General features: G+C 42.3%; 1 long non-coding RNA gene across 1 annotated transcript; it reads left to right on the top strand.

Annotated features, from left to right (window-relative positions):
- The first annotated feature begins 7,117 nt into the window (after positions 1-7,117).
- LOC138301866 (uncharacterized) lies at positions 7,118-7,621 on the top strand. The gene is made up of 3 exons (XR_011205131.1): positions 7,118-7,195; positions 7,286-7,384; positions 7,530-7,621. It is a non-coding gene; the product is annotated as an uncharacterized lncRNA (long non-coding RNA).
- Positions 7,622-8,150: the final 529 nt, after the last annotated feature.

The following is an 8,150-nucleotide window of genomic DNA, read 5'->3' as shown; positions in this document are numbered from 1 at the left end:
AGAGATTTTAGACAACAAAGCATTGGTTAATGCGAGAGAGGCTTTGGAACGCCTAGACAGAACAATGAAAGACTTTGATAACAATACGCAGACTTATAAATTGGATAAATTGGCCAGGGATATTAGTTTCTGTGACAAGAAAGTGACTTATCCGTATTTGTCAGAGGGATTTTACAAACAAGATTCAAGAGGGAGATTTTCAACGAGAGGACGTGGTGGACCGAGACGATACACAACTTTCTCGGAATCCTCAGGTTCAACTGGTGGGGGTGGGAGAGTGATAATGAACAACCTTCTACAAGTACTGCTCCTCATAATCACGATATACATCAGTTAGATTTGACCTCGGGTCCTTTTTTTAGGACCAACACAATGGACCCCACAGGGAGGGGGTGGACGCCCATGGAACAGGGGTTTTCCCAGAGAACGAGGGTGGGGCAGGGGACGATACAGAGGCAGGAAACAAGTACGCTTCCAACAGGAAGATCATGGAGAGCTTCAAACTCGGAGACAACATTACAGGTGGTGAATCTATCTAACCCGGTGGTGAACTTATCAGTCTACCAGTTATCACCAAAGGAAGAACAGATTCTATCTAAAGGACTATCTTTTGTCCCAATAAATTTACCCAAGTCTTTCAATCTCAAAATGGACATACACCAGTTTTTTCGGAAAGTCAGACTGAGGTATTATTTCAGTAAAAATAGACCTGGTCCCTCTATCTCTGTAACCTGTCTGCGAACATCTTCTACTTTTACTTTTCCTGCCCATTTGATGTCACATAAAATCCTGACTTTTGAACAGGTAGTCATGAGAGATACGATGAACATGATCTCCAAGGGGAGATACGTTAAGTATAACACCACTAAAGCGGAGAAGGAGGCACTATCTACTTTGAAATCCAATAGGGAGATAGTGATAAAACAGGTGGATAAGGGAGGAGCGATTGTAGTACAAAATACCAATGATTATAAAGATGAAATCCTTATGCAATTGGCAGATACAGAGAGTTATTTGAAGTTAGAACGTGACCCTACTAGTGATTTGAGAGATTCGATTAAACGGGTCACTGGTGAAGGTTTAATGATGGGGTTTTTATCAGATTTGGAATATGAGTTTTTGAATACAAAGAATCCACGTATTTCAACGATTTATATACTTCCTAAAATCCATCAAAATCTCTTGAAGCCCCCGGTCGCCCGATTATATTGGGATGTGGCTCTATCCTTGAACCAGTTTGTAAATTTCTTTTTGAAATCGTTAGCACCAATGACAGAGGCCTATCTTAGAGACACAATGGAGACTATTAAAATGACTGATAATTTACAATTTGATAGTGGAAAACAAATTTTGGTGACAATGGATATTGTTTAACTATATACTAACATCCCCCAGGGACATGCCTTACAGGTGATCAAAGAAGTATTGGATGGGAGGTTACAGTCATCTCAAGTACCCACTAAGTTTATATTAGAGCTATTAGAGATAGCAATGACTAGAACTTTATTTTACTTTCATGGAGATTTCTATATGCAAACGAAAGGTGTCGCCATGGGTGCAACCGTTGCACCGGATGTAGCGATTTTGTATATGGATAGATTTGAACAACAGTTTATTTTTGATAGGACTTTACCATACTCTACTCAGATAACCTTATGGAAACTTTATATTGATGACGTGATCATGATTTGGACAGGGACTCAAGGTGACCTGTTGAGGTTCCATAAATGGCTAAATGAGAGATCGAATCATATTCAATTTACCATACATTTTAGCTCTTTTGAGATTGTTTTTTTAGATGTAACTATTAAGGTGGAAGACAACCGCCTTTATACTACCCTATATAGGAAGCCAAGTGAGAGGAATTCCCTTTTACAATATACAAGTCATTATCCTTGTAATATGAGAGATAATCTACTGTATGGCCAATTCCTTCGTCTCAGAAGGAATTGTTCTCGTAAACAAGATTATTTTGAAGAATCCGAAGATCTGCTTACTCCCTTAATAGCACGTGGTTATCCCAAAAAGTGTAGTAAGAAAGTCACTTAAGAGAGCTTGGTTCTGTCATAGGGACAACTTATTTGAACCAAAGGCACATACAGATAGTGACAGCAATAGGTTGATATGTGTCACAACATATTGTACCAGAAGCACTGAAGTTAAAAAGATTATCAACAAACATGGGAATTTGATCTCAGATGAACTTGAAATACAGGATCTCCCGATGTTCACATTTAAGAGAGGCAAGAACATCAAAGATTGGGTGGTTAATTCTCTGTTAGCAGACCCTCCTAAACCCTCTCTTTTATTGATGTTTAATCTACCTAAAATTGTGAGGCATTTCAAATGGGGGTCATGTAAAGTCTGTATCCAATGTTTGGAGATGAAAATATTCAAGCATAACCATGTATCTGTGCAATTGAAAGAACATACTAATTGTAATAGTGTGAATGTAATCTATGTGATCAAATGCCCATGTGATTTGATATATGTTGGTCAAACTAAACAAAAAATTAAGGTACGGATTTTACAACACTGTAGTCGCATCAGATGTAAAATACAAGGTGCACCTTTGGTTAAACATTTCATTGCATTGAATCATCCAGTAGATTCTCTAAGATGGGGGGTGATTGACAAGATCATTGTTAACCAATGAGGGAGAAATGTGACAAATATATTAGTAGTAGGAAGGGATACCTTTAATCATCATATTAAAAGTGACAGTTATCCCGCCCCGGATATGACGTCATTTCCGGTGGCTGGGACTTCCGGTGTCCCTGAAAGCCCTCCCCGGAAGTGACGTGGGTGCATGGGGTGTTAAGTGGGATGTGCCCTCATGGTGTCACGTGTTAGCCCTGTGTCTGGGTCCTAGCCCCTGGGTTTTGGCCTATGAGATGTGTAAAAAGTATGACTTAGTGATGTGCACGTGGTTTCAGAGCTTGAGAGGGACAGGTCTGGACATGTCAGACATTCATGCCCAAGTGGCTGTTAGGGTGCCTCTGCATAGGGCTGCAAAGTGGGCGGTCTGGTCAAACCTCCACACTGTTGGCTAATCCAAAAAAGTGGGAATGGTCAAATGCTGCTTTTGTTAGAGCCAGCCTATCAATTTAGAGAGGTAAATCTAAAACAGCTGTGTGCCTACATTCTTTCCCTGGGACACAGTGGAGGTTAAATTAGAAACTGGCCATGTAATTAAAAGTTTGAAACACAACGGAGGATGAGGGGCATAGCAAATCTAAAACAGATGTGTGCCTACAGCCTTTCCAGGGACACAGTGGGGTCTAAATTAGAAACTGACCCAGTAATTAAAAGTTTGAAACACAACAGAGGATGATGGGCATGGCAAATCTAAAACAGATGTGTGCCTACATTCTTTCCCTGGGACACAGTGGGGTCTAAATTAGAAACTGACCCAGTAATTAAAAGTTTGAAACACAACAGATGTTGTTGTGGCATGTCTAATCTAAAACAGAGGTGGGCCTACATTCTTTCCAGGGACACAGAGGGGGCTAAATTAGAAACTGACCCAGTAATTAAAAGTTGAAACACAACAGAGGATGAGGGGCATGGCTAATCTAAAACAGAGGTGGGCCTACATTCTTTCCAGGGACACAGAGGGGGCTAAATTAGAAACTGACCCAGTAATTAAAAGTTTGAAACACAACAGAGGTTGTTGTGGCATGTCTAATCTAAAACAGAGGTGGGCCTACATTCTTTCCAGGGGTCACAGAGGGGATTAAATTAGAAAACTGACCCAGTAATTAAAAGTTGAAACATAACAAAGGCCAAGTATTGCTAACCTATAACAGATGTCTATTTCCAGGTCCCACCAATCATAGAGCACAGGCATAATTACCACGGCGAGCATGGTATAAGAACCCCCCACCTTCACAGACCTCTTTTTTTTCTGAACTACATACTGACACTTGTGGCAAGCAGGGCTGTATCAGGACATCATGGCTGGAAACATGAAGGGCAGAGCTCAGACTGGTGATGCTGAACATCTTCTACTTAAGGTCTGTAACAGTGTGGTGTGTGTATGTGCTTTACTAAAGTTTAACAATGACCTTAGCCCCAACCTGTTTAACTATACATAGATATGTAAAATGCCTGTTTTTAAAAAAATAAATAAAACAAATACAAATTTAAAAGCCTATTAGTGTATTTTTGAGATACTGTAATTACTTTATGGGATGGTTTTGTTAAATTGGTACTTGTAGGGTCATGGGCTATGTATTTGTATTTTTGCGTGAGCGCACTTATTATGTGGGATGTAATGGTACTGCTTATTTTGTACAGGCTGGTTCTTATGTTGAGCATTTACATGAGTTTCTGATGATCTGCACTCATTTTGTGGGATGGCTGTATTGCTTAATTTGAACCGGATGGTTCTGGGGAAGTGTATGTACATGTATTTTTAAGGGTAAGCATTTTATTTTGTGGGGTGGTTGTAGGGCTTAATTTGTACTTACTGGTTCTGGGGTTATGTGAAGGTATTTTTTTAGGGTCTGCACTTATTTTGTGGGTTGGTTATAGGGTTTAATTTGTACATGCTGGTTCAGGGGTTATGCATTTGAAGGTATTTTTGAGGGTCTGCCCTTATTTTAGGGTTTGCTCTAGGGCTTAATTTGTACGGGATGGTTCAGGGGTTGTGCATGGGCAGGTGTTTTTGTGGGGTTGTATTTTGGGGGTTGGTTTTAGGTTTAAGTTGTACTATCTAGTTTTGGTTCTCCCCAGAGATAACCAGCGCTCTGGGACACCACGTTATTAATTTTTTCAGAGCTGTTCTCAGAGACATGTGTAACTCAGCCTTGGTATTATGTGTTCATACATATATAATTGTGGCTTAGGGCATCTCTGGGGGGCACTGTTATTAACTTTAGAGCTCAGCTCTCTGCTTTGTGGTGCACTGAGCTCTAAAGTTAATAACAGTGCCCCCCAGAGTTGCCCTAAGCTCTGGGGAACCCTTTATTATTATTATTGATTTCCCGCCCTGACCACAGAGACCATGCGGACCCTGAGAGTAGCGCAGAGCATAGTTAATAACAATGCGCCCCAGAGTAGTCCTGAGCTCTGGGGCGCACTGTTATTAACTATGCTCTGCGCTACTCTCAGGGTCCGCATGGTCTCTGAGAGCATTTCAGCATTAGTAAATAATTACAATGGGGCCGCGGGATCCCGGGAACCCTCTGTAATTATTCACTAATGTTAAAATGCTCTCAGAGACCATGCGGACCCTGAGAGCATTTCAGCATTAGTAAATAATTACAGCGGGTCTCCTGGGCTCCCGCGGCCTCCCAGGGGCCCGTTGTAATTATTCACTAATGTTAAAATGCTCTCAGGAACCACGCGGTCCCTGAGAGCATTTCAGCATTAGTAAATAATTACAGCGGGCCTCCGGGGCGGCCGCGGCTGCCCGGGAACCCTCTGTAATTATTCACTAATGTTAAAGTGCTCTCAGGGACCGCGCGGTCCCTGAGAGCATTTCAGCATTAGTAAATAATTACAGCGGGCCTCCAGGGCGGCCGCCCGGGAACCCTCTGTAATTATTCACTAGTGTTAAAATGCTCTCAGGAACCGCGCGGTCCCTGAGAGCATTTCAGCATTAGTCAATAATTACAGCGGGTCTCCGGGGTTCCCGCGGCCGCTCGGGAACCCGCTGTAATTATTCACTAATGCTGAAATGCTCTCAGGGACCGCGCGGTCCCTGAGAGCATTTCAGCATTAGTGAATAGTTACAGCGGGTCTCCCGGGCAGCCGCGACCGCCCTGGAGGCCCGGTGTAATTATACATTAATGCTAAAATGCTTGCAGGGACCACAGCGAGCATTACAGCTTTAATGAATAATTACACCGGTCTCCGGGTGGGGACCAGGTGGCCTACAAGGGGTAAGGCGGCTCTCAGAAGCCGCTGGGGGTTCCCTAGCGGCTTCTGAGAGCCGCCTGGATGGTTTAATTACAGAGAATGCTGTGTTTGTTTCAACGCAGTTTTCTCTGTAATTAAACCATCCGATCGGCTCACCGAGAACTCGTAGGGATTCCCGAGGCCTCGGTGATCCGATCGCTTGCCGCCACGGTGCGGCATTTGTTTTTAAAAAAAAAAAGAAAAAAAAAGAAAGAGGATTAATGGTGCGTGGCCATGGTCTGTGGGGCCCTGACCACGCGCTAGGGCCCTAGGGGCCCGTACACATATATAAAATAAAATATAAATGAATAGCGTTTTGGGGGCCTTGGGATTGGGGCTCCCAGGGTCCCTTAGGGCAGCATTTAAAAAAAAAAAAAATACAAATAAAGTTTGGGTGGCCATGAGGGCCCTGAGCACCAGGCTCAGAGACCCCAGGTCTCCATGGGGCATGCTTTTAAAAAAAAATATATATATATATATATATATCTATATATGGCAAGTGTGACCAGGGGTTTAGGAGACCCTGAAGTCTAGAACATTTAAAAAAATAGAAAATCACATAAATTAAAAAAAAATAAAAGCTGTTGAAATAAATAAAAAATAATAATGATTAAAAAATAACTATCCCTGGTAGGGAGCCTCAGACCCCTCAAGTACCCCACACCACTCACCGTAGTTCAGGATGGCATTGGATCTGATTTTGCTGCCCTGAAAAACCCAGGATCTCACACATGTTGCATCCACAACTGGCCATTTTCTTTTTTTTTTAAAACAAAGACTGTGTGGTGTTGGAATTGGCTCAGCTTGGAGTTTAGACTGAGCTCCGCCCCCACACATGGTTCACAGCCTTGTTCAGCTAAGGTGAAAACCAGGCATGGCTCCTAGGATCCGGTTTCCTGGCTATGTCTTATAGAGACAATCTTAGAGCTCGTATTATGCAAGAGTGCCACCATGTGGAATTTGTTTATTAAACCGTGTATAGTTTTTGAGAAAAGTTTTACAGTTGTCAATATGTATTTATACTTACAGAACATAGGGATTCAACAATTTGAATCTTGATATATATATGGATATATATATTTTTTTTTTTTTATTTATTTTTTTTTTTTTCTTTTTTTTCTCAAATTAAAAAAAAATAAAAAATAAAAATTCAACACTCGGTGTGCTTTTATGAAGGGTTCTGACCTAGAAGATGAATTGTGGGGTGCTTAAAGGTAAATCTGTCTCTCTTGTACACAGGACTGTCAAGAGTCTGGGGAATCCCATGTGGAAATGGAGACCGTGCAGCAAGGTGAGTTACAGGCCATAGGTCGTTCTGAACTACGTTGTCAGGAATGTTATTTTTATTTTACTGCTAATGGGAGCCCATGTGTATGCATAGGTTATGATGCCGAACTCAGGTGTGCGATTGCCTCTCTCCAACAAATCCTTCATGTTCAAGATGGGTCAAACACCTTGTCACAGGATAACGTTTCTGCAGGTAAATATTAGGGTTCTTTTTGTAACCCCTCTGAAAACCTAACAAGCCCTACAATCAGACCTATATTTGGTCATCTTAGTGAGTTCGTATAGTCTATATATTATCTTGTATGTGTAACATTATTTTTTATGTTTTTTATCCCGAGGGGTCCCTATGGATGAAGCGATCCGGAATTTGGATGCAAAGCTTAAAAGCCAGCCCCGCAAAAGGAAGTCCCCTGGTTCTAAGGACGGCCCGCCTATTAAGAAGGGCCCCTCAAGCCGAAAAACCCAAGGTGATTTTTAGAAAATGTAGAGTCTGATGTATACTGTCCTTAGTGTGTCTAAACGTCTTTCACACCCACCGGTATAGCAGCTGTAACCAACCCTAATATGTATTTTGCTATCTTTACATCCTAGAATCATCACCCCAGAGCTCCGGAGACGCTGGCCCTCAGCCTGTGCAGCGGATGTCGTCTTTAAAGGTCTGCACTGGGACTGCTCAAAACCCCACCGCGTCATCGGTACACGTGAACCAACCCGAACATCAAGACCCGCCCTGCAACCCCTCTACAGCCACCGATCATGGTCCAGGTACAACTCTTAACGGCACCACACCATCCGTCATAAAGGGTATACCTAGTACAGCGAACACTTCTGCAACAACTATACTGGGGATGGGGCATGGACAAACGGACATTATCGATCGTACAACACCAAACGCCCAACTGTTTGTACCGTGTGAGGTCTCTGGAGGGTCCCCTAAACAGTGCAGCAGTCCTAAAATA

Source organism: Pleurodeles waltl, chromosome 6 (genome assembly GCF_031143425.1).
Source record: "Pleurodeles waltl isolate 20211129_DDA chromosome 6, aPleWal1.hap1.20221129, whole genome shotgun sequence".
NCBI classification, from domain to species: Eukaryota; Metazoa; Chordata; class Amphibia; order Caudata; family Salamandridae; genus Pleurodeles; species Pleurodeles waltl.
This window is presented reverse-complemented; position numbering and strand designations above follow the sequence as displayed.